The sequence below is a fragment of the Triturus cristatus genome, chromosome 3_1, assembly GCF_964204655.1.
Source record: "Triturus cristatus chromosome 3_1, aTriCri1.1, whole genome shotgun sequence".
Lineage (NCBI taxonomy): Eukaryota > Metazoa > Chordata > Amphibia > Caudata > Salamandridae > Triturus > Triturus cristatus.
Genome location: NC_140583.1, coordinates 620,103,329 through 620,130,514, shown reverse-complemented (window position 1 = coordinate 620,130,514; position 27,186 = coordinate 620,103,329). Strand labels below are relative to the sequence as shown.

The 27,186-nt window shown below is 46.2% G+C and overlaps 1 protein-coding gene across 2 annotated transcripts in view; it reads right to left on the bottom strand.

Moving 5' to 3' along the window:
* The window catches only part of CLPX (caseinolytic mitochondrial matrix peptidase chaperone subunit X), a 550,543-nt gene that overhangs the window by 246,610 nt on the left and 276,747 nt on the right, over positions 1-27,186 (bottom strand). The gene's annotated exons all lie outside the window — the stretch shown is intronic.

The following is a 27,186-nucleotide window of genomic DNA, read 5'->3' as shown; positions in this document are numbered from 1 at the left end:
TGCTGCGTTGTGCTAAAACCTAGTTAATCTGCCCCATTATTTCACAGCTTTTTTCAAGTCATGCTTCCTTATATATTCATCACCCCTGGTTATTTTTTTTAGATCACCAGTCCTCTCCAACTTTATTCTCAGCCGTCATCCATCCACCTTAGTGTTTCGAAATGGGCTTGGGTGGAAGAGGCAAACAGACTCTGAGGCTGGTGCACTCACACTGACACCAGAAAACTGTCACAGGGTTATCAACAATGACCAAGAGGCCCTGATAAGGCAGCACCTACACTATCATTGGCTTACTACCATATGAGCATCAACACTGACGTGGGTACAGCGGTTCTCCTTTTTGATAGAACCTGTTTAAGTTGAATTAAACAGCGATAAAACTAGACTGACATTAGGGCACTAACAATGAGACACTAATAATTAGACAGTCACTTGCATAACGACACAGGCAAATCAACTCTGACACTAGGTCACTGGCACTGGTGACACAAACACAAGGACCAATTCTGTCATAAGAACAGTAACACTGGAGCACTGACGTAGCACAATCATTAATGCTGGGGCAGTGGCATGAAAACGAGTTACTTACCTGTACCTTCAGTTATCCAGTATTGGTATCTTTCATAGATTCACATGCTTGAATCATCCCCGCCATCGAGGTGGGAGTCTCACGATACAAATAAAATATATACATAACAGTAATAAAACAGAATACAATAGGCTATAATGGACTGTACAGTTATTACACTAGCCCATCCGTGTCCTTTTGTAAAAAAGAACCAAATCTGAAACACAGTTAATCAGGCTCTAGCACCCTGTAGAACACTCCACAGAGAGGCTAGTCCCTCAGATTTTCGAGCACAAGTGACAGTAAGTATAGATTAGCAATAAGGGAAGCCTCTCCGGGAAGGAGGGTGGGTCACACGTGGATCTATGAAAGATACCAATACTGCATAACTGAAGTTACAGGTAAGTAACTGGTTTTCTTATCCAGTTTTGGGGTATCTTTCATAGATTCACATGCTTGAATCAGAATAGCTAGCAGCAAAAGCCCTTAGTTTTTTAGCGGATGGTGGGTATCGTACAAATCACATTAGATACCTCGTTAAAGATATATATCAATATATCCACAACATATGCAACACAATATGAGAGAAGCATATGCATAAAGAGAAAAAAGACAGCATTAACATGTAACACAAATAGCTTTAATTATCATGGAATAAAATAATCACCTCTCAACAGAGGCTTACCTTTTTGGAAAAGGTTGAGTAACACTGCTTAACCAACAGCTGATTCAGCTTCTGTAGCCAGATCTAAACAGTAATCCAGTGTACATGTGTGCACATTTTTCCAAGTTGCAGCACGGCAAATGTTATCCACCTGCACTCCAGAAAAAGCGCCGCCAATAAGGACACTGCTCTTGTGAAAGGAGCTTTAGGTTTGACAGACAGAGGATTTCCTGCTTTAGCGTGACAAATTGAAATACTGATGCAATCCACCTTGCAATTGTTGGTTTAGTCACTGTCAGGAGCAGAGCGAAGCCAGACTCACATGTCTATGCGGTTGACGGGCCGCAACCGCGCTTGCATACAGGGTTGGTGTGACTAACGATTGGAGAACCCCCCCCCCAGGAGGTGGGTTGCCGGTATGAATGCTGATGGCAACCACCTGGCTCAGAACAAAATACTAGTGAGGAAGACTGGCCAGAGCCCTGATGAAATTGCCGCAAGTTATTAGGCAATGAAACATGTTGGCCTTCCCTAATTGAAGTGGTTTGTAACATTACGTTTTCTTTTTTAACTTGAGTGAGCTCACGGTATCTGATAAAGTTTGCATTTTTGCACGTGAGTTCCAACTCATTTTAACTTGGATAAGCAAATTTACCTATTCTCTCACTATGGGGTCTTAGTGGGATCGTACATGACAAGCACTTGTTGTGCATCCTTTCACACATCACTATCTGTTCCTTCCTTTTTTTATACCTCTTAAAACTCATATTTGACACTGATTTCAATTTTTCTCACTGTCTTGAAAGTCACCAATGATGAGAAAACGTGAGCAGACTGGTGAGTACCTACCAGCAGCTTGGTGATGCTTACGTGAGTTACGTTCAGACCTTTCACATATTTTTTCTTTCTATGCACTAACATATGGAGATATAAGTGGGGTGGATTGACAAACAGTTAAATTTGGAAACCAAGGCCCAGCTGCTAGTGGCATATTTTAGAAGCCAGTTTTTGGGCAGAGATTTCACTACCCGACCCATGGGACTCTTGGAAAGATTACGCGTCCATGTACAATCAGGTCTTTTTTGATATATTAGTCATTGCTGTATCTAGTTTTTGTCCACCATACGACACTGCAGCTCTACATGCCAAGAACAGATGCATACTGGTAAGTAGCATTTTCCGTTCGAGGCATATGAGCTGCAGATTGTATACTTTTGCATAGACTGTACAGCAGTTACCTGTATCTGTTGCAGCAGTTTGAAAAAGTGTTCTTAATACAGCCTGGCCCAGACTTGCTTGTTGTTTTGCCTGCACATCTACACAATAGTGTTTTGTGAAGGTGTGTGGTGTAGCCCAAGTTGCAGCTTTGCAGATGTCATCTAGGGGAAGGTTCCCCAAGAATGCCATGGAAGCCCCTAGTTTGTGTGTGGAATGAGCTCTAGGGGGAATGGTTAGTGTGCGTTTTGCTTCGATACAGCATATTTGGATGCATTTAACAATCCACCTTGCAATTCCTGCTTTTGAGATGGGATTCCCTTTATGAGGTGGGGAGAAAGCCACAAAGAGTTGTTTGATCTTTCTAAAGGATTTTGTCCCTTCAAATTAGTACAGTATTGCTCTTTTAACGTCTAAGGTGTTCTGCCATGGAGTCTGGTTGAGGGAAAAACACTGGGAGTTCAACAGACTGGTTAAGATGGAAAGCAGATACGACTTTGGGTAAAAAATTAAGGTTAGTCCTAAGAAACACTTTGTTATGATGGATTTGTAAAAATGGTTCTTGTATGGTTAATGCCTGGAGTTCACTAACTCTCCTGAGAGATGTGATAGCAACCAAAAAGGCTACCTTCCAAGTGAGGAACTGTAGTTCGCCTTTGTGGAGGGATTCAAAAGGGGCACCCACAAGTCTAGTAAGGACCACATTTAGGTTCCACACTGGAGAGGGTGGGACTCTGGGTAGGATTATTCTTTTAAGTCCTTCCATAAAACCTTTGATAACTGGCACTCAAAACAAAGACAAATGTTGTCCGTTTTGGAGATAGGCTGCTATGGCAGCTAGATGTAGCCTAATAGATGTATATGCTAGATTACATTGTTGTAGATGCTGGAGGTAGCAGCTAATGTTCTGACTAGAAGCATCTAGTGGGTTGATCCTGTTTGTGCAATAAATGGCAAATCGTTTCCATTTTGCTGCATAGCATTGTCTGGTGGTAGGGCGTCTAGCTTCTTTAATGATATTTATACAGTCACCCATACAGCTTGGGTGAGAGACGTGGTTTTTGATGAGGTACTACTGATAGTTCTAATACGGTTGTAACCATGGTTGTTGGGCCCATGTTGGAGCAACTAGGATCATTGTGAGGGAATGCTGTTTGAGTTTCCGAACCACTAACTGAATGAGTGGGAGAGGCGGAAAAGCGTAAGCAAATTTGCCTGACCAGTTCATCCATAGCGCATTGCCGTTGGACAATGGGTGTGGTTACCTGACGCGAAGGTTGGGCATTTTGCGTTTTGATGTGTGGCAAAGAGATCTATTTCTGGGTGGCCCCACATGTGAAAGAATGTAAGAAGAATTTGAGGATGAAGTTCCCATTCGTGGACCTGCTGTGTCTGGCGACTGAGCAGATCTGCTATCTGATTGTGTACAGCTGGGAGGTGTTCTGCAAGGAGATATATGTTTTGCGGAATGGCCCATCTCCATATGCTCTGAGCTAGGTGTGAAAGCTGCAGAGTGTATTCCCCCCTGTTTTTGTATGTAGTACATTGCTGTCATGTTGTTCGTACGGACCAGGACAGCTTTGCGTATGAGGTGGCATTGAAAAGATTTTAACGCTAGGAAGATTGCTAACAATGCCAGGTAGTTTATGTGGAATTGTCTTTGTTGGGGGCTCCATATGCAATGGATGGTATGGGCTTGCAGATGAGCTCCCCAGCCGGGGAGCGATGCGTCTGCTGTTAGCACTGTCTGTGGAACCGAGTCGAGGAACGGCTGCCCTTTGGAAAGGTTTTGTGTGTTCCACCACTGCAGAAAGCGATGGGTGCAGACGTCCACCAACACTAGATTTGTTAGCTGACCTTGAGCCTGGTTCCACTGATGCGCCAAACATTCCTGTAATGGACGCATTTGGAGTCTTGCATAAGGGACGAGGAGAATGCAGGAGGACATCATCACTGTTAACTGCATGAACACTCGCGCTGGTAGCGAGTGTCAAGGCTGAAATTTTTGGATTAGAGCCTGTATGGCGCTTATCCTGACTAGATTGGGTTATGTTAGAGCTTTTGAAGTGTCTACTGTAGCCCCTAGGTATTGTTGCATGTTGGACGGTTGGAGATGGGATTTGGCGAGGTTTATTCTGAATCCCATGCTGTGAAGCAGTTTAATTGTCTTGTGTGTGTGTTGCACACAGCTGCTGTGTGATTTGGCTTTTATGAGCCAGTCGTCTAGATCAGGGAAGACATGAATGTGCGGTCTCCTTAAGTGGGCTGCAACCACTGCGAGGCATTTGGTGAAGACTCTGGGTGCTGTAGTGACCCCGAACGGTAGGACTTTGAATTGGTAGTGTTGACCATCTATCACAAACCTGAGATATTTCCTGTGAGCGGGGTGAATGGGAATATGGAAGTAGGCGTCGTTTAGATCCAGAGTGGAGAGAAAGTCGCCCTGTTGAAGTAGTAGAAGCAGCTGTTGTAGAGTGACCATGTGGAAGTGGTCTGACTGAATGTAGAGGTTTAGTGGCCTGAGGTCCAGTATGGGCCTGAGAGAGCCGTCCTCCTTTGGAATTAGAAAGTAGAGAGAGTAAACCCCTGTGCCTTGATGAGGCAAGGGGACTGGTTCTATTGCGTGTTTTTGTAATAGAGAAATAACTTCCTGCTTGAGAAGTGTTAGATGTTCTGAGGACATCTTGCGCTGTCTGGGAGGAATGTTTGGGGGGTGTAGAAGTGAGTTCCAGGCAATAACCATACTGGATAATATGTCTTACCCACTTGTCTGTTGTGATGGAATTCCAGACAGGTAGGAACGGTGAAGACGTCCCCCGACAGTAGTGGGATAATCAGGGGGAAGTGGAGGGAAGTCACTGTTTAGTGGTAGGGGAGGTGCGGTTGTTGTTGCTGCGACCTCTTCCTTTATTATTGTTGCCGCTGTATCCTCTGTGAAAGTATCCTTTGGGGGATGTTTGAGTGGGGCTTTTGTAGGAGGTAGAGGGCTGTTCTGAACCCGTGGTTTTTGAGCCGGCTCTGTAGAAAGAGCGGCGAAAAGAGCCTCTAGGGGAAGGGAACTGTAACGCCCCCATAGACATCGCAGTCTAGGTGTCCTTCATATTTTCTAGGGATGTGTCAACTGTAGGCCCGAAAAGATGTTCCTGATGAAACAGCTGGTTTAAAATAGCAGTCTGAATCTCCTGCTTGAATCCAGAAATCCGGAGCCAGGCGAGTGTGCGCAAGAAGACACTAGTATTGATTGCGCGAGATGCGGTATCGGCTGCATCCAATGCACATTTTATTGAGGTGTTGGTAATTAATTTGCCCTACTGGATAAGATCGTTGGCCTTTTGCTTGTACTGGCCAGGAAGGTGTTCCATGAGCTTTTCAAGCTCGCTAAAGTGGGCTCTGTTGAATCTGGCCAATAAGGCTTGGTCATTGGCGATACTCCAATGGTTTGCAGCCTGTGACGTGATATGCTGCCGTGATGCGTCAATTAATTTGGATTCTTTATCAAGGGGTGGGGCGTCACCTGTACCCTGTGAGTTTGCCCGCTTGCGTGCATTAGTTACCACAAGGGAATCGAAGGGGATTTGACCTTTAATATAAATTGGGTCATTAGGAGCTGCCTTGTATTTTTTATCCACCCTGGGGTTGAGAACCCTGGCTCTGACTGGGTCCTTAAAAACTTCTGGGGCATGTTTTATCAAGCCTTTCAACATTGGCAGGGTGCGTGTTGTTTTTTGCGAGGGTGTGAAGGTCTCAAACAAAAACTCTTCCTCTGGGGGTGTCGGAGTGTAAGGGGACTACATGGTATTGGGCAGCTCTGGTGATTAGTTGCGTGAACCCAGTATTGTCATCTGGTGGTGACGGCTTAGATGGAAAGACATTCGGGTTATTATGTGGGTCGGGGTCTGTATTGTAGTCTTTCCAAGGGTCTACGTTATGTGGGATGGTATGTGAATCATCATTATCATCCCCCTGTGGATCTGTATCCCCACCTACGTCATCGTCCGTATCGGATTTGTGAGGTGAAACTATAGGTTGTGGGGAGTGTGGAGGAGAAATCAATAAGTGTGGATTAACTGGAGGAGGAGAAGGAGGTGGGGAAGTGTTAGTGCCCATGTCCTGTCTTTTGGGAGGTACTGAAGGGTCCTCTGAAGTGTCCAGTTTCCTCTTTTTTTGCAGGTTTGGCGACTAGTTTGCCCGTGTTTGGATCAATAAACAAAGTCTTTTGTTTTGGGTCTGAAACATCAGGCTGAGTGGGCAAAATGTCCTTGTACGGTGCCGAAGATTTCGGACCCGAGCCTTCCTTGGACGGAGTCTGAGTGTTTTTTCTGCTCCAAGGCTTTTTTGGGCTCAGACGACTTTTTGGAGTTCGATGCCTTTTTTGGCTTCTACGACTTTTTGGAGTCCGAAGCCTTTTTCGGCTCCGAAGATTTCTTCGGTTTCGAATCTTTGTCCTTGGTGTGCTTCGACGCCGAGAGCTTCAATGTTGAAGAGTCTTTGCCTTGTGGTTTTGGGGCAGGGAAGGACTTCCCGGCGCCGGAATGGGGTTGACTCGAGCCCGAGTCAGAAGGCTTATGTTTCGGTTTCAGAGCTGAGCCCCAAAAAGGGCGGGGCGTCTGAAGTATGTTGTCGGTGTCGACCCGAGCCGGAGGGTGATGGTGTTACCGGGCCCTTCGGTTACTTTTTGGGGAGAGGGGTTTCGGTACTCACGAACCGCTAAGCCGGGGTGACTGTCTTCTCTTCAGCGTCGGTGTCATCAGTTTCGGAGACGTAGATGTCTTCTTCGTCGCCCGATTGTTCCGGCTGGATTTCGGGATCTGCTCTGAAGACGTCCGGAATAGTGCTGCGTCCGCAAGACATTTCGGGACGTCGAGCCCAACAATCACGGATGGTTTTCTTTGACCTGAACGATGCACAGGACTTGCAGTTCTTTTCTTCGTGCTCCGGGAGAGGCAGAGATTGCACACCTCGTGCAAGTCTGTGTGTGGGAACTTAGCACCACACCCATGGCTTTTTTTGAAAGGAGTCATTTCCATTGACTGCAGGAGCAGCCCAACAGCCCGCGTTGAAGAAGAGAGGCCGAGAAGTTTGTTTTGAAGATGCACGTCGAAAAGGGAAACGCGATCGAGACAATACTGCCGAATGGAGAGAATTGCACGTCGCAGCGGGATTTGAAACAGATATCGACCCGGAGAACAGCAATGTATATCTGAACCAGATGGCGGAAAAAAACAATCTAAGGATGGAGTCGATGCCCATGCGCACTATCATCCTAGGGAGGAGTCACCTACCTCGTGACTACAAAGACTTCATCCGGGACAAAAACAAGTACAAACATCCGAGCCCAACATCAGATGGCGATCTATGCAAAAGTATACAATCTGCAGCTCATATGCCTCAAACATAGAATTTCAGACACCTCTTTATATCCAAAATGTGAAGAGCCTCCTCAGCCAGGGTAGAAGAACTGGGAAAGAAAGTATGTAGGATAATAGGCTCATTAAGATGGAAAGACAATGGAATCTTGGGAATAAAAGTAGGATTCATTCTGAGGAAAACGTAGTCATTGGTGAAACATAGATATAGCTGTTTGATAGTAAATGCTGGAATTTTGCTCATTCTCTTAGAGGAAGTAAGTGCCAACAAAAAAGTTCCAGGAGAGATACTTGCGTTCAGCTCTGTGAATAGGATCGAAGGGATGCTTCATGAGCTGCACTAGAACCAGGTTAAGCCTTCATTCAGGACAAGGGGCCCTAATAGGAGGAAAAGCTCTGAAGAGACCTTTCACAAATTGCTTGACCAGACGGTTAGAGCAAAGAGATTTGCCACCTGAAGAACGTCTGTAAGTAGAGATTGTGACCAGATGTAACTTAACCAATGTGAACATGAGGACAGACTTGGCTAGTGAAAGAAGATACGGAAGAATCTTGTCTGGAGAACACTCCAGGGGATGTATAATATTTTCAAGCGTTACAACAAACAAATGATGGACGGAATGCTGACAATGCATACATTCTCCCCCAGTCAAGAGATCTGGGTTAAATCCATTGTTCTTTTGCCCACTACACCACCCCAGTTCAGACATGGCCATATGCAAATCAGTCTTGACCCTGTGCCTCATGGGAACAGTCCAGCCCGAACTGCCAAGCCATGTCTTCCCTGGACCGGAATCAAGCATCCTAGGACCAGTTTCTGGCTATCAGCCGTCATCAGCCAGGATAGCTTGACTCCAGTGGCGTAGTGAGCACGGGTCCCACGTCTGGCAATACCCATCCCACTTAGGGCGAAAAGCGTTACAACAAACAAATGATGGACGGAATGCTGACAATGCATACATTCTCCCCCCGTCAAGAGATCTGGGTTAAATCCATCGTTCTTTTGCCCACTACACCACCCCAGTTCAGACATGGCCATATGCAAATCAGTCGCCCTAAGTGGGATGGGTATTCCCAGACGTGGGACCCGTGCTCACTACGCCACTGGAGTCAAGCTATCCTGGCTGATGACGGCTGATAGCCAGAAACCGGTCCTAGGATGCTTGATTCCGGTCCAGGGAAGACCTGGCTTGGCAGTTCGGGCTGGACTGTTCCCATGAGGCACAGGGTCAAAACTGATTTGCATATGGCCATGTCTGAACTGGGGTGGCGTAGTGGGCAAAAGAACGATGGATTCAACCCAGATCTCTTGACTGGGGGAGAATGTCTGCATTGTCAGCATTCCATCCATCATTTGTTTGTTGTAACGGCTTTCGCCCTAAGTGGGATTGGTATTCCCAGACGTGGGACCCGTGCTCACTACGCCACTTTAGTCAAGCTATCCTGGCTGATAGCCAGAAACCGGTCCTAGGATGCTTGATTCCGGTCCAGGGAAGACATGGCTTGGCAGTTCGGGCTGGACTGTTCCCATGAGGCACAGGGTCAAAACTGATTTGCATATGGCCATGTCTGAACTGGGGTGGCGTAGTGGGCAAAAGAACGATGGATTCAACCCAGATCTCTTGACTGGGGGAGAATGTCTGCATTGTCAGCATTCCGTCCATCATTTGTTTGTTGTAACGGCTTTCGCCCTAAGTGGGATGGGTATTCCCAGACGTGGGACCCGTGCTCACTACGCCACTGGAGTCAAGCTATCCTGGCTGATGACGGCTGATAGCCAGAAACCGGTCCTAGGATGCTTGATTCCGGTCCAGGGAAGACATGGCTTGGCAGTTCGGGCTGGACTGTTCCCATGAGGCACAGGGTCAAAACTGATTTGCATATGGCCATGTCTGAACTGGGGTGGCGTAGTGGGCAAAAGAACGATGGATTCAACCCAGATCTCTTGACTGGGGGAGAATGTCTGCATTGTCAGCATTCCGTCCATCATTTGTTTGTTGTAACGGTATAATATTTTCAAGGCACCATGAACAGAAACGTTTCCACTTCAGAGAATAGGTCTTAAGCTTAGATGGTGCTCTCGCCTTAGCAAGTATATCTCTACAGTCCTGAGGCAAATCGAACCCCTTGAATTCAGAGAACTCAGAAGCTAGGCATGTAGCTGCAGCGGGCTGGGTCCGGATGGAGAATCTGGCCCTTGCTCAATGTCAATAGTGTTGGAGACACTGGGAGGCATTATGGTCTGCATTCTGAGAGCAGAAGCTCTGTGAACCAGTGCGGACACTGCCACCGTGGGGCAATGAGAATCATCTGGCACGGTTCCATTTTCAGTTTTCTGAGAAGTCTCGGGAGTAAAGGGAAGGGAGGGAATGCGTAAGCGAAAATCACCATCCTTCTCATCATAAAAGCGCTGCCCGAAGATCCTTCCTCTGGTTCCCAGCTAGCATAGAATGGCCATTTCAGATTTGTCTCTGAGGCGAAGAGATCCAAGTTTGGCCTGTCCCACATCTGGAAAATGTGTTCCAGGACTGACTGGTCTAGCTCCCATTTGTGGCAAGAATTTGACATTCTTCTCAAGGTGTCCACTAGACTGTTTATTCCCGGCAGGTGTTCCACCTTTATAGAAATGTGGTGAGAAAGCAGCCATTTCCATATATCTTGAGCTTCCCGAGATAGGATGCGAGAGCGTGTTCCTCTTTGTTTGTTTAGGCAATGCATGCACGTGGTGTTGTCTGTCCTTATAAGGAACCTTGAAGTTTCGGAAGGAAAGCCTGTAAAGCTAGAAATATAGCCCGAAGTTCCAGGAAGTTGATGTGCATTTTTGCCAATGCTTTGGACCATTTCCCCCTTATACGGAGATCTTGAAGGTGTGCACCCCATCCTTCGAGAGAAGCATCTATAGTAAGGATGAATTCTGCTGTTGGAGAAAGGAAGGTAAGTTCGGTCGAGATATCGCTGGAGCGCTACCACCAAAGCAGAGCTGCCTGTATGACCGCTGTTATCCTCACCAGGACGTCGAACGATCCAGTCACATTGATTGTCTAGCTCTTCTTGAATAGGTCTCATTGTGAGACGAGAGTGAGGTACCAAAAGGATTGCAGAGGACAACATCCCAAGAAGAGATTTTACCTTCCTTATTGAAGCGAACCTTCTTCTTCGTAGGTCTGTTGCTAGGGAATTAGGTGTGATTGTCTTTCTACGGAAAAGAATGCTTTGTCCTGGATAGTGTCCAAAACTGCTCCTAGAAATTGCGTCCTTTGAGAAGGATATATAACTAACTTTTGGGAGTTGAGACAGCTCCAGGGATTGAAAAATGTGAAGACAAGTTAACGGTGCCTTGGAGGCTTGCTGAAAAGGTGGAACCTTTATTAGCCAATCGTCCAGGTAGGGGAATAGATGCAGGCCCTGCAGTCTGAAGTGAGCCGCAACCGGCGCAAGACATTTTGTAAAAACCTTTTGAGCGGGCTGCAGACCAAAAGGGAGAATCTTGAATTGAAAATGAGCACCTGCCACAGTGAAACGGAGGAACTTTCGATGTTTGGGATGGATAGGGATGTGGAAGTATGCATCTTGCAGATCTAGCGTTGTCATGATGTCCGCATGATCCAGGAGCTGCAGAATCTCTTGAAGAGTAACCATGCGGAAGGATTTTTTCTGCAGATATTTGTTCAACTTCCTTAGGTCTAGGATTGGCCTCCATTCTCCCGCATTTTATTGGCCAGAAAGAAACGGGAGTAAAAACCTCCTCCCACTTGAGTAAGGAACTCTCTCGATAGCTCCTTTCTGGAGCATACTCCTGGCCTCTTCCTTGAGGAGCGCTAGATGTGGTGGACGTTTCTTTAGAGGTAGATAGGGCGGTGGGATCTTTACAAATTCTAGGGTGTGTCCAAATTTGACTATGTCCAGTACCCATTTGTTTGAAGTTAGTTTTTCCCCATTGGCTGAAATGACGAGAAATATGCGGCGTCTTGGGGTTGAAGCGTGGCTGAACTGTTGCAGGTGCTGGGGAGATGTCACTGTTTCCTAGCATTATCTCTGCCCTGCTGGGGCGGTTTCCTTCGGTTTTGCTGTCTGGGGTAAGCGGTAGCAGGGGGGGCTCTGTACTGATAGCCATATCTGTTCTGGTAATTTTAGGGTTGGTACTTTTGGTAGCCACCACGAAAGGAATAAGCTCCTCTGACATGGGCTCCTCGAAAGGGAGTTTTCCTGTACTGAGGCGTCCGCAGGGCTTTGGCCATGTCAGTGTCCTTAATTTCTTGCAAGGCATCATCAATATGCTTGCCAAAAAGTGCATCCCCATCGAATGGCATATCAAGAATTTTGCTCTGTACCTCTAGACGAAAGGTGGTAGATTTAAGCCATCCTTGACGACGGAGGACCGCCGCTCTAGCTAGTTGCCGGAAACCTAGAGAGGCCAAGACCATTGAGATGTCGATTATCTCAGATGCTGCCCTCTCCCCTTCAAGGAGAATTTTTCTCACCTCCTCTTTCTTGTCATCTGGCAAAAGCTCGAGCTATGGAGCAACATCTGACCACATTTGGCCATATCTTCCTAAAATTGCCAAGGAGTTAGAGGCACGCACCGAAGCACCTGCCATGGTTGTGAATCTCTTCACGATCCTTATCAGGTGGCGCAGTAATTGGCATTGATGGATTTCTAGATCTGCGCTGAGCAGCCTGAGAGATTACAGAATCAGGTCTAGGATGTCCGAGCAGGCATGCAGGGGCATCATCTGGGGCCTTATACTTCTTATCAATTCTGGGAAGAATTGGAGGCACGGAGAACGGATTTTTCATAATCTTGACGCCCTCTTCCCAAATATGATCTTTAACAGGAATGGCCCCGACCGATTTCCTGCTCTGATCTTTGAAATCATATTAAAAGCAGTCAGACTGCTTAATGGGAATAGGGAGGTGAAAACGGTTCGCTGCTCTTTCCATGATGGCATGAAAACCTACAATGCCCTCGGAGGAGAATCAATTGCATGAGTAACCGTGAGAACGGTGTTGGGATTAAATAATCCTCCCATTCATCAATGGTACTTGGTGTTTTAGGGAGTTCACCTTCCTCGGCGACTGCATCGTCGTAATCGTCTTGCGCTCCCTGATCTTGTGGCGCAGGTAAAGTATCATGGGCCTCAGTAGTAGGAATAGAGGGACCTGAAGTAAGCAGAGCAGGTGGAGGAGAGGATTGAACGTGAACAGGACCTGCTGCAGATGGGAAACGAGTATGGTAGTCCTGAAGCATATCTGTCAAGTCCAGCACTAATGCCACGGGCATTTGAACCATAGGTTCCTGACGAGGTAACAACACTTGAGGCCTTTGCATAGTTTGATAATGTTCATTATATTACTCCTCATCCTCCTGGTATTTCACATGAAGTTGAGAGGGGCTGCGTGCTGGACTGAACAGCCCATCATCCTCCGATTCCTCCCAAAAATGGCTAGGTGTAAAGGGAGATACGTCGGAAGGGTCCTGGTAAAAGTTTCTCGTCGACGGGAATGTGGTTGATAGCCTGGATGATAATATAGGTGTTACTTTCAATGAAGTAGTTCTTCTCAGTGTAAGCGTCAACGAGATGACCGTAGACGGTGACATAGAAATAGCGGACGCCGACAAGACCGTCGTCAGCTTAAACGTGGTCGTCGTCGATGCCATCAACGGAAGAACCATCATCGACGATGGCGTCGTCGTCGAAGCAGTGGTCATAGTCGGCGGTGGAGGCGTCGATGCCAATGGTGTCGTCGACGGGGGAGAAACTGTTGTCGTCGGTGGTACCGTCGACGGTGGCGAGGTGATTTTCGTCAACGAAGGTACAGCTTTCACCAAAGGTTCCGTCGATGAGGATAGCGTCGACGAAGTCTGAGGCGGTTTAGTCGTCCACGATGTCTTTCGACGACGAGGATGATCTGACCGACTGAGTTTTAGGCTGTTTTAAGGCAGTTTTCAGTGGCATTTTCGATTTTTGATCAGAAGACCATGTCAGCTTCCCTTTTTTAGAGGTAGAGTGAATAGTGTTATGAGGGGACTTTTTAGATGTCTTACCAAGTCTCTCAGGGGATTCTCCAGATCTATCCCTCTTTTTAGTCAGTTGGGCTGACGCCTGAGAACTGCCACTGCCTTCATCTTCAGATACCACATTGGATCTTGATTTTAACTTCTCCAACAAAATCAGTAATCTGCATTCTCTGTCCTTTAAGGTTTTTGAAGAAAAGCTTCTGCAGATTCTACAATCCTTAACCTTATGAGCAGGATAAAGGCAATAAATACACTCCTTGTGGGGATCTTCAAAATGTAGCCTCTTTTTCCCAGAGGAGCCACAAGGCAAAACTAAACATGTTTAGAAGCATCAGACATTCTGTACTCACTACATCCAGTAAATGTTGAAAAAACTGAGCAGAGCTCAGGGAGACTCCGTCACACGACGTGCGGTAGAAAATCTGTGGGACTTGCCTCTCTGTGGAGTGTTCCACAGGGTGCTAGAGCCTGATTGGCTGTTTCAGATTGGGTTCTTTTTTTACAAAAGGACAAGGATGGGCTAATGTAGTGACTGTACAGTCCATTATAGCCAATTGTATTATGTTTTATTACTGTTATGTATATATTTCATTTATACCGTGAGACTCTCACCTAGACGGCGGGGATGATTCAAGCATGTGAATCTATGAAATACTGGATAAGAAGATGTTTCCTTGGATACCGACACATGGACGCTAGAACACAAGGATATTGACACTAGAACACAATACCAGTACAGTAATATGACAAAGGCACACTGACTGGTGGGGACGAGTTATCAGTGCACATGTGGATACCGATAGGTGCGCTGACACAAAGACATGGACTTGGAGCACTGATACTGGGACACGGATATTAGAACACTGACAAAGGGACACCAACAACCTGGGGACGGTGAAACTGCAACACTGATATGGCTCACAAACACTGACACTAGGACACAGACATAGGAGCACCAACACCAACTCTGGAACACTTGACATAGGGGCACCAGCAATCACGCGGCACCACTACTACAAAGACAAAGGTACGGGAGAACCAACATATACATGAAGATAATGACTGGAATCAGTGACAATGGAATGCTGGCAGGGGGCCAAAACACCGATGCAAGGAGAAACTAGGATAATCACACTAAAATAATAATTGTGCTTAGAAATGGCACAAAGACACTAATACAATGGCTCTGACAACAATGGGGTGCTGACATGGGTCGCTTGTATTTGGATATGGACACAAGAACACTGACAAAGACAGCTTTGATACTGATAATTGGCCACTATTATGGGCACTGCAACACTGCCAAAAGTTACTGCCAGTGACTTTGGGACATGAGGACAGTCACAGAGACACTAACATTGGGATGCTGCCATTGGAACATGAACAATCACACAAAACAACTGACATAAGGATATCGACACTGGGATCTGACACCGGGGTACTGACACTAGGTAGAAGAGTAAGGGCACTTACTTTGATACTGGAACACTGATGGAGGAATTACATTGGGGAGACTGACAAGTATGCACGAACACTACCATGGGGACACTGATCTAGGAACACTGGCAAGTCTACAAATACTAATACTGACACACAGGCACTAGCACTCCGACACTGATGCAGGATAATACAAGACATGCACATTTACACTAGGAAGAGACAACAACATGGAGGCATGGACACTCGATTGCTAGCACTAGAGCGCCAAAACTAGCAAAGGGAGACACACTGGGGCATCAACACTTGCACATGAATACTGATGGGGGAGCACTGACAAAGGGATACTGACATTGTGGCAGTGACACAAGAACAGAGGGTTATCAATATTGATAGTGGAGCACTAGCATGTACAGTAAGAAGTCCATTGTTGCCACTGGCACACAGCTGCGGATACTGCGAGACACTGAGGTAGTTAACATTAAATGGGGAACTGCCATTGGAATAGGGACACTGGCGCACACTGAGAATCATATTGGCACTGACACGGGGACACACCTCGGCAAAATGTCATGAAAATAAATGGCACTGTTAAAGAGACATTGATATTTGGACATTGATGTGGAGGCACTGGTACATCAACTTGTGACCGACACTGACTTAGGAAGACCCACTGCAACCTCGACCTTGGACGTGGAGACCTGGGGATACAGGCACACAGTGTCACTGAGAGGAAAACATAAGGTTACACCAGATCACTGGCACTATAACACGAGGACAGAGACACAAATTTATGGGTACAAAGACTAGGTCTGTGAGAGACCAGAAGGCCAGGGACACTAGGACCATGGGCATCCAAAACAATGGTCCCAACTAAACAACTTTGCTAGTTAACAGCCCTTAGCAGCAAAAGGGCATAACATTGGAAAATGCTGTTCATCAGCAATACTTCCTAATCTTTATTCTCGAGACAATAAGGCAGCCTATCAGCTTGCAAACACCAGGACTCCTCAGTCCTGCCCAAAATAACCAGAACTCTGTCTCTGCCAATGTTAAGTTCCCAGAATTAATCTTTTCGATTTCCAGCACTGCAAGAAGGCCATACGTTTTCTGATGTCACAGCAAAGAAAAGGGGGCTCAATCAGGCTAGGCACTTCATTTGAATTAGAGGGCCCGTCTTTCCCTTGTTGTTTGAACCTTCATCAATTTAATTGCACTACCTACTACCTGCCCAATCAATTTGGAAGCACTCTGCAGGCAGCCGCATAAAGAGAAAGAGAACCTAAGTGCGAGGATCTGGACCCAAAATGCATCACTGCTGCTCCCTGAGCATTGTTTGGAGTCCAGGCAGTGCTTCCTCTGTAAAAATATTTGTGCAAGGGGTGAGAGAGTTTTTTAGGTGGCTGTCACATTAGGTGATTCCAGACCTGCCAAATACCAATTTGTGCTAAATCAATATCCCAATTTACAAACATCGAATTTAAACAGCGACAAAAGGCAACTTCACATAACACTTGAAGTATAAATTGTATAATTAATATTACCGAAGAACATCAAAATCCGAGACAAAAGGTGCTGCTGGTGATGGCTTAGTGTACGTCCAATCATGTAACAAAGCAAACATGTGCGCAAGAACAATTTATATACAAAGAAAGAGTCCACTGATTACTGAAATTGACCGATTCCAATGTCTGACAAAATATCAGTTCAGGGACGTTAAGTTCATAACCTGTATGTAGACCAGTGTGATTGGTAGACTTTTCAACCCCCTTAGTTGCTTTTAGCAGGTCTTCTTGAGGATAAAGCACAGGTAGCATCCTATAATTGTCCCTTACATTTTAAAATGTCCATAATTATGGTATTATTGAAACCAAAACCACAGCGACAAAAATAGTGGCTGAAAAATGCTCACCTTATTCTATTGACAAAATTCTTACTGTATACCTCATTAAGGGTTTAGCAGTGTTTCTAATTAGGCATGCACGAGTAGTAATACAAAAATACTCTGAGACTAAGCGATGTCATGAGGTAATCACGTAAAGTGTTCCACGTGGTAATGTACAAAAGCATTCTTATAGAAAATCCCATTGTAAGGTGAAAACGAGGAAAACACCTTAAGTAGGTACCTGATGTAATCAAGTGTGAACAGAGCATCATGTTCTAGCAGCGTGTGTTGTCAGGTCGATTTAAGGGTCAAAGAAGCTCTTGCCAAAAAAAAAAATGCCAGTGTGACTGATACTCAGTGCAATGAGGACAATATTTTAATAGAGTGCCAGGAAGTATCAATCGTGGATACAAGAGGCATGGAATGTACACAAGAGCACTTTACAGCAACTCCAGCTAGATTGGAGCACAAACAGAGTGTCTGGAGGAATGCTTTATTGCATCCAATAAAAATGCTGTTGTGACTGTGGCTCAAGGTGATGCATCATTCCATAGGCATAGGGGATTTAAATCCATGTGCGGGAAAAACAGAAAGGAATATGCTACTTACCAGTATGCATCTGTTCTGGGCATGTAGAGCTGCAGATCTACACACTTTTGCATAGATCGCCATCTGGTGTTGGGCCCGGATGTTTGCAGTTTGTTTTGCCTCTTGGAAAGTCTTTGGAAGTCATGAGGTCGGTGACTCCTCCTTTGGATGGTATTGCGCATGGGCTTCGGCTCCATCCTCAGATTGTTTTTTGCCAGCAGGGAAAGATGGAGCGTAGTAATAACAGTGAAGAAACCCATGTGTGTTGTATCTAAATAAGATAAACTGGAACAGATACAGGTAGCCGGGGAGGCGGGTGGGCGTGTGTAGACCTGCAGCTCTACATGCCAAGAACAGATGCATACTGGTAAGTAGCATATTCCGTTCGAGGAATATGAGCTGCAGATTACACACTTTTGCATAGACTATATAGCAGTTCCCAACCTTAGCGGTGAACACAGGTATCTGTTGCAGTGGTTTGAAATGTTTTGAGTACAGCCTGGCCCAAACTAGCTTGTTGCTTAGTTTGCCCATCTACACAATAGTATTTAGTGAAAGTGTGCGGTGTTGACCATGTAGCTGCTTTGCAAATATCATCTAATGGGATGTTCCCTAAAAATGCCATGGAAGCCCCTACGTTTCGTGTAGAATGGGTTTTAGGGGGAACGGGTAGTGTTCGTTTTGCTTTGTGGTAGCAAATCTGAATGCATTTTACAATCCACCTAGCTATCCCTGATTTCGAGATGGGGTTGCCCTTGTGTGGTGGAGAGAAAGAGACAAACAGTTGTTTGGTCTTTCGGAAAGGTTGTGTTCTCTCGATGTAGTAGAGTAAGGCTCGTTTGACATCTAGTGTGTGCAGAGCCCTTTCTGCAACGGTCTGTGGTTGCGAGAAAAACACTGGTAGTTCTACAGATTGGTTTAGGTGAAAAGGGGAAATTACTTTAGGTAGGAATTTTGGGTTGGTACGGAGAACAACTTTGTTATGGTGCATCTGAAGAAAAGGTTCTTGTATGGTAAGCGCTTGTATCTCACTGACCCTTCTAAGGGAAGTGATGGCTACAAGGAAAGCTGTTTTCCATGTTAGGAATTGCAGTTCGCAGTTGTGTAAAGGTTCGAAGGGAGGCCCCATTAGCCTTGTGAGAACAATATTTAGGTTCCACACAGGTGAGGGTGGTACTCTGGGGGGAATTATTCTTTTTAGGCCTTCCATGGAGGCTTTAATGGCAGGTACTCTAAAGAGTGAAAGATGTTGCCTGTTCTGTAAGTAAGCTGCAATTGCTGCGAGGTGTAGTCGAATGGACGTATAGGCTAAATTACACCTTTGTAGGTGGAGTAAGTAGCCTATGATGTGTTGAATGGACACGTCCAGTGGATTGATGGTGTTGTTATGGCAATAAACAACAAATAGTTTCCACTTGGCAGCGTAGCACGCTCCAGTGGTAGGTCGTCTAGCTTCTCTGATGACGTCCATACAGTCAGGGGGAAGATTTAGGTACCCAAATTCTAGGATTTCAGGAGCCAGATCGCAAGGTTGAGCTGAGCTGGGTCCAGGTGTCTGATCTCTCTATGGTTCTGGGTTAGGAGGCATGGTGAGAGGTGCAGTTTTTGGTGTGGTACTACAGAGAGTTCCAGCAGTGTGGTGTACCACGGTTGTCTGGCCCACGTTGGAGCTACTAGGATTAGTGTGAGGGAGTGTTGTTGTAGTTTGCGCACCACTAGTGGAATGAGTGGGAGAGGCGGAAAAAGGTACGCAAATTTGCCTGACCAGTTCATCAATATTGCATTTCCTTTGGACAATGGGTGTGGGTATCTGGCGGCGAAGCTTGGGCATTTTGTGTTTTCGTGAGTGGCGAAGAGGTCTATCTGCGGATACCCCCACATTTGAAAGAACGGATGAAGAACCTGTGGGTGAAGTTCCCCCTCGTGGATCTGTTGTGTCTGTCTGCTGAGCAGATCTGCAATGGTGTTTTGGACTCCTGGGACATGTTGGACTAGGAGAAAAATTTTGTGGGGAATTGCCCATCTCCATATGCTCTGTGCTAATTGAGAGAGCTGTGGAGAGTGTGTGCCGCCTTGTTTTTATATATAATACCTGGGTGTCATGTTGTCTGTGCGAATGAGGCCTGCCTTGCCTGAAATCTGTGTTTGAAAAGATTTCAGGGCTAAAAAGATTGCTAGTAACGCCAGATGGTTGATATGGAGTAACTTTTGTTGAGGCGTCCATGTGCCCTGCACGGTGAGGTGTAATAGGTGAGCTCCCCAGCCGGAGAGCGATGCGTCCGTTGTTAGTATTATCTGGGGAACCGGGTCCAGGAACGGTCGACCTTTGGAAAGGTCTGTGGTGTTCCACCACTGCAGAGAGCGATGGGTGCGACCGTCTATCAACACCAGATCTGTCAGTTGACCCTGAGCCTGGTTCCATTGGCGCGCTAAGCACTCTTGGAGAGGACGCATCTGGAGTCTTGCATGTGGCTCTATGAAAATGCAAGAGGCCATCATCCCTATTAGTTGCATGAACACTCGTGCTGGAAGGGAGTGTTGAGGTATGAATTTTTTCGCAAAGCCTGAATGCTTGCAATCCTGGCCGGATTGGGGTAGGCTATCGCTTTTGAGGTGTCTATGGTGGCACCGAGGTATTGTTTTATGTGGGATGGTTGTAGCTGGGACTTTGTGGTTCACCGTGAAGCCTAGTTGGTGAAGTAGTTTGATTGTGGTGGCGGTGTGGCGTACACACTGATTGTATGAAGTGGCTTTTATCAGCCAATCGTCTAAGGATGGGAAGACGCGAATGTGCTGTCTTCTCAGGTGTGCCGCCACCACCGCTAGGCACTTGGTGAATACCTGTGGTGCTGTTGTGACTCCGAACGGGAGCACTTTGAATTGGTAGTGTTGCCCGTCCACTACAAATCTGAGGTACTTTCTGTGAGCATGGTGTACTGGAATGTGGAAGTATGCGTCTTTCAAGTCCAGTGGGGTGAGGAAGTCGTTCTGCGAAAGTAGGGGGAAGTACCTGCTGAAGCGTTACCATGTGAAAATGGTCTGAGTGTATGTATGTGTTTAGGGGCCGGAGATCTAGAATAGGTCGTAGAGTCTCGTCCCTTTTTGGTATTAGAAAATATAGGGAGTAGACCCCTATATTTTGTTGATTGACAGGAACGTGTTCTATTGCCTGTTTTTGTAGGAGGGAGATAACCTCCTGCTTTAGTAATGTTGAATGTTCTTGTGACATTGGGCGTTGCCTGGGTGGAATGTTTGGGGGGGGTAGATAATTCTAGGCAGTAGCCTGACCGAATTATTTTGGTCACCCATTTGTCTGAGGTGATGGTCTCCCAGACATGAAGGAAATTTTGGAGTCTGCCCCCGACCGGAGTGGAATGGTCTGGGGGAAGCAGGGGGAAGTCAATGGGTAGGAGGTGTGGCAGAACGGGCGTGGTTTGTTTTGCCTCTGCCCTTGTTGTTGTTACCCCTGTAGCCGCCTCTTTGGTAACCTTTTGTAAAGGTGGTTTGAGTAGAGGATTTGTATGATGTGGACGCGGTGTCTGAGGAGTAGCCTCTGGATGTACTCCGAAAGGAGGAGCGGCGAAAGGAGCGTCTGGGCGGGTGAGACTGTAAGGCCCCCATGGATTTTGCGGTATCCGTGTCCTTTTTCATCTTTTCTAAGGCCTCATCCACCTTTGGCCCGAATAGATGTTCCTGGTCAAAGGGATGGTTAAGGATGGAGGCTTGTACTTCTGGTTTAAACCCAGATACCCTTAACCAAGCATGGCGACGGAGAAGGACGCTGGTGTTGATGGCCCTGGAGGCTGTGTCTGCTGCATCTAGGGCACAACGTATGGAGGTATTTGTGATTGTTTTACCCTCTTGAATTAACTCGTTGGCCCTAGCTTTATATTTTTCAGGGAGATGGTGCATTATGCTTTCCAATTCGTCATAATGAGCCCTGTCATATCTGGCCAGCAGTGCCTGAGTGTTTGCTATACGCCATATGTTGGCTGCCTGGGATGCTGTGCGTTTGCCTGATGCATCTAGCAGTTTTGATTCCTTGTCAGGTGGTGGTGCATCACCTGACGCTTGTGAAGTAGCCCTTTTACGTGCCGTAGATACTACTAAGGAATCTAGTGGCGCTGGTCCTCTGATGTAAGAGGGATCTGAGGGAGCAGGTTTGTATTTTTTTTCAATACGTGGGTTAATGACCCTGGCTCTAAGTGGGTCTTTAAAAACTTCTGCCGCATGCTTTACCACCCCTTTGAGCATGGGCAGTATGGAGGTGGACCTATGTGAAGTATCAAATGTGTCTAGGAGGAAATCTTCCTCCACAGGGTCGGTATGCAAGTCCACCTCGTGATAATGTGCTGCCCTTTGCAGAAGATGGTTGAACCCTAATGAATCTTCTGGTGGAGATGGCCTAGAAGGGTAAATATCGTCTTGTGGGACGTTGGGGACATCTGGTATATTGTAATCGTCCCATGGATCTGGGGATCCTGAAGGGGTGGGGTCCTGTGGCACATCCCCTGTATCATCATGTGTGTCCCCCTGATCATCATCGTCTGGAGACGGGGTAGGAGAACGATGAGGTGGGGGTGGAGAGGGCGGAGGGGGTGGAGATGGGGAAGGAGGAGGTGGAGGGGGAGGGGAAGATATTCTGAACGGAGAGGTAGCAGAGTCCTTCCTCTTTGGAGGTGGAGGCGGAGCAGGCTTCTCCAAGTGTCTCTTTTTGGTAGAGAGTGTCAAATGTCCAGTTATTGGATCCTTGGTGAGAGTTTTTTGCAAGGGATCCGATGTAAATAGCTCTGGTGAGGTAATTTGGTCCGTCGGCGCCGAAGGCGTCGGGCCGATGACTTTTTAGGTTTTTCCGTGCCGGTCTGATGTTTAGAACCTGGTTTGGGACCCTCCGGTCTCTTGGTCGACGCAGAGATGGGCTTCGGCTTGGAAGTTTCGGTGCCAGTGGCCTTGTGTGGTTTGGTTGGTACCGAAGATGGTGTCGGTGCCGAAGAGCTGGGTTTCGACCAGGAGGGCTTTGGTGCGGAGCTCGGTGTCGAGGTGGAGGCAGGTTTCTTTTTCGGTGCCGAAGTGTGTTTCTCGGCACCGCTGGTAGGCTGGCTCGAGCCCGAGCCACAGGAAGGCTTACTTGGCTTCTTCACCGGGCCCGAAGGTGGGGTGTGTGAAGCAGTGTCTCTGGTCTTGCCTAGGCCCGGAGGCGAAGGCGTGACCGAAGCCTTTTTGGGTGTCGGTGCGGGTGTGGGAGGGGGTAGATTGGTACTCACCACCCTCTGCGCCGGAGTGATGTCTTCCACATCTGACTCGTCGGCCTCTGAAGCGCTGACGAGGTCCTCTTCGGTGCAATGATGTTCCCGATCGTCGATGTCGTCTCTGAAGATGTCGACTGGAATGGACATCGAGGAGTGTGCCATGTTCCCTCATGCTCTTCGGTCCCGAATAGTCTTTTTGGATCTGAAAGACTTACAGGCCGGACAGTCTCGAGCCTCGTGTTCAGGGGAGAGGCAGAGGTTGCACACCTCATGAAGATCGGTGTGGGGAAATTTGGACCCACATTGAGGGCACTTTTTAAATGGAGTTCTTTCCATGAGCCGGGACCGGAGCCTGGGTAGGCCCGAAGGCCGCCGTCGACGACTGGAACCGAAGGTTTGTGTCGATGAGAAGGCGCGTTGATTGAAGAGATCGCGATCGAAACAATACAGCGATTGGGGTGAGGATTGCGCGTGGATCGTCGAACTGGAAGCTGTTTGGAACTGGAGCGCGAAGATTACATCCGAGCCCGATGGTGGAAAAAAACAGGTCTGAGGATGGAGCCGAAGCCCATGCGCAATATCATCCAAAGGAGGAGTCACCGACCTCGTGACTTCCAAAGACTTGCCAAGAGGAAAAACAAACTGCAAACATCCGGGCCCAACACCAGATGGCGATCTATGCAAAAGTGTGTAATCTGCAGCTCATATGCCTCGGACATACATTTGCACATGTGAACAGTAATGGAGAGTCATTGGACTCTACACAAAACCCCAAAGGTATCACTTTGAAGCTTGGAGAATAAACTGTGTCATTCTTACGCTGCTCAACATTATCAACAAAAGAGCCTGAGTGACTGGGTCACTCCTTTAGACTACACATCACAGCACCAAATTGATAGTTATGCTCAGAGTGTCTTTGCATGTAACAGAATGCAGTTGTTGACATTTATAATCCATGTTAGTTTAGTTAGGACCTCCTGGATGGTGTTCAAGAACAGCCAGAGTTGAGCCTCTTCTACCTTGTTGTAAGGTACTTTAATTTAGGTTTAGCTGGATTTAAGGGTATTCTGAGCTCGACTCTGGAACAACTTCTGGCTGTGTATGGGAGGTGTATGTTGAGACATATGCGCACCTAGATGGACTGTTCTTTTTTTTGAGAAATGATGACGGGGAACACCCACTCGTTCGATGTCAGCAGCTTCCACTTTGGGACACAAGTGGAATGTAAGTCCTCGATGATATAGGTCTACAGGTTGGGGGACAACAGGTTGTGCAATGAATTATGTAAAACTGAAGTTTTCTGTTGTGGCACCCTGTGCCTCGAAAGAGTTCAAAGTCTTTCAGGAGGTTAGCTAAGTCCCAAGCATGCACCACATAGGCAAAGTGTACTAGGCTGAGTTCTGCCATACAACCTCTGATAAGGGCCCCAGATCTATTTTGGGTGACATAATATTTGGTGGCGATGCAAGGATGTTATGCATTGTCTCTGCAGTGAAAATGCCAAACAATAATGGCAGCAAAGTTTTTCCGATGCAAAGATCTAAAGTATTGTGGGCTTTCAGGCCACAGGCTGTTGTAAGGAATATAACAGATTTTGACATGTTGTTTATGGACGCTCCAGTATCAATTAGACAGTTATCGGCTGGTTGTTGTTCAATACTTAGTCTTTCAGTTAAGGCAGACAGTGATCAATACCTTGCTCAACAGAATACACTACATGTACATCACCCTAACTTGGTTCATCATCATTATCCCTCTCGTCTAGGGGAGGGTCCAGATGTGTGGTGTGATGCATTCATTGCCTTCTTGGGTGCCATTGTGGGGTAAATAGACAAGCTGCAAACTTTGTCAAAATGTTTCAGCTTTCCACGTGCTTAAGACTTCTTTCCCTCGAGATGGAAGGGGATCATATTTCTGCAGTATCTTCAACGACTGGTTCTTTATGGGCGAGTTGCTGACATGAATCAAGTGGAACCTTTTGTGTAATTTGATAGACCGGTTCGGCTTTGACTGGATTATTCAAGGCTTCTTTCATGTGCAATACCTTGGAATTTCTGAGCAGCAGAATGTCTGGTACAGTCTTACCAGATTCTCTCAGGATCGGTCTATTCACTTTTGTGGATGTACAGCCCTGGATTAATTAAGCTCTAATTTCTTCATTCTCATGCTGCAGGGTGGAGGTGTTGGCAAATTCTTTCGGTGTGACATTAAAATCATCGACTGATTCGTCTGGACCATGTTTCACCTGGCGCATCAAAAACCTTTCATAATCAGGGTTCACCAATGGGGCGAATTCGGTGACTAGGGTTGCTATCGTAGTGAATGATGGCCCAGTGAGCATGTGGGACAATTTAAAGATACCTTCCCAAGCTAAGTGTAGAAGCATTGAGTTTTTCTTGCCCTTGACATAATCAGTGACTACAAAGTAAATTTCCAGGCATAAAACCCAAAGCTTCCATTTTGCAGGCATGATATGATTGTGTACATTTGATTTCAAATGGTCTGATAAAGGGAATGACCAACATCCTTTTGAAAGAGGAGTCAGGTCAGACACAAGCCGTCGCATGTTAGGGTGGTCATGAGGCAGAGAAGCTCTGGACCTCAGTTCTTGCAAAGCTTGAGAAGATACATCAATGAGCTTGATCGATCGAAATCTATTAATCCAATGAACATGCACTGTTATAACTGCACATCTGAAGTACCTTTACTACAGCCTTATAGCCCGCCGTAGCGGGCTATACCGGCTATTAGAACATTGGAATGTTGGGAGCTCCATTGAAAACAATGGAGCGCTCCGGGCTTATAATGGCTGGTATAAGCCCGATGCACCAACATTCCAATGTGTCTTTGTTCACAGCTCTGGCTGTGAACAAAGGCTTCAGGGAACCCGAGGGGATTTCAATCCCCTCGCGCTCCCTGAAGGCTTTGTTTTGTTAGAACATTCTGCCCTCAATTGGCAGAATGTTCTAATAGCCTTATAGCCCTTCGTAGCAGGGCTATACCGGCTTTTAAAGTCCCTCTGCTTTGTTAAAGTCCCTCGCCTTCGGCTTGGGCCTTTAACGCTGCAGCGGGCCTTTAACAGCCGGTATAGCCCGCTACGGCGGGCTATATTAAAGGCCCGCTGCAGCGTTAAAGGCCCGAGCCGAAGGACTTTAACAAGGGAGTGGGACTTTAATAGCTGGTATAGCCCTGCTACGAAGGGCTATAAGGCTATTCGAACATTCTGCCACTAGAGGGCAGAATGTTCTAACAAACAAAACAAAGGCCTCTCGGAGCTCATCCCCTCGAGCTCCGAGAGGCCTTTGTAAAACATTGGAATGTTGCTCTGCGGGCCTTTACCGACCCGTAGAAGCAGGGAGCACTCCATTGTCTTCAATGGAGCTTCCAACATTCCAATGTTCTAATAACAAGCACACATTTCAGTATGACAATGCAATGTACCAAGAGGTCAGTACTGGATGAAACTCCTATCACTATACTCAAAAGACATACCTAATTGGTATAATGGTTTGAGGATAGTAAAAACTATTATACGGCCTGCAACATTGTAGAATTTACTTAATGTTTCTTGGGCCGTAATCATCATTCATCACCATTAAAGGAACAATATAATTGGCAACAAAAAAAACACCGCTACAAGACTTACATGCAAGATCCCCAACTGAAAAAATAAAAATTTGTGAAATTTATCAGCAACCTGCAAAAAAGGAAGAATATATCCCAAGTGAATAGTTTTCGGCTTTTATGAAAATAAACACATGAAACATCTGACCACTGTTTGATCATAAACAGGATTCTTTAACATTTAGATTAGTACGGTTCAAACAAAAAAAATTTATCCTACAAACAGTATTGTCAATGATTTTAGTGAATTTTATAAACAAATAGAAATGAAGATATCAAAGTGGGCTGAAAATAATCAGAAAAGAGGAATTCAGTTTTAAAGACTAAATAGAAGCTTTAAACGAAATAAAAATATTTTTTCAAACAAGCAAAACTAAAGAAAGCTCAAACACAATGTTTATACTGAAGTCCAAAGACCAAAGATAGGAACAATGAAAATATTTTACATTACTAATTATGAGACATAAAGACTACAGGCTTACAAGTAGTAGGCATGAGATGTATGTGCATTCCCAATATGTAGATCCCAGCAAGCTTAAGAATGTTTAACTATCCGTCAATGATTGACAGT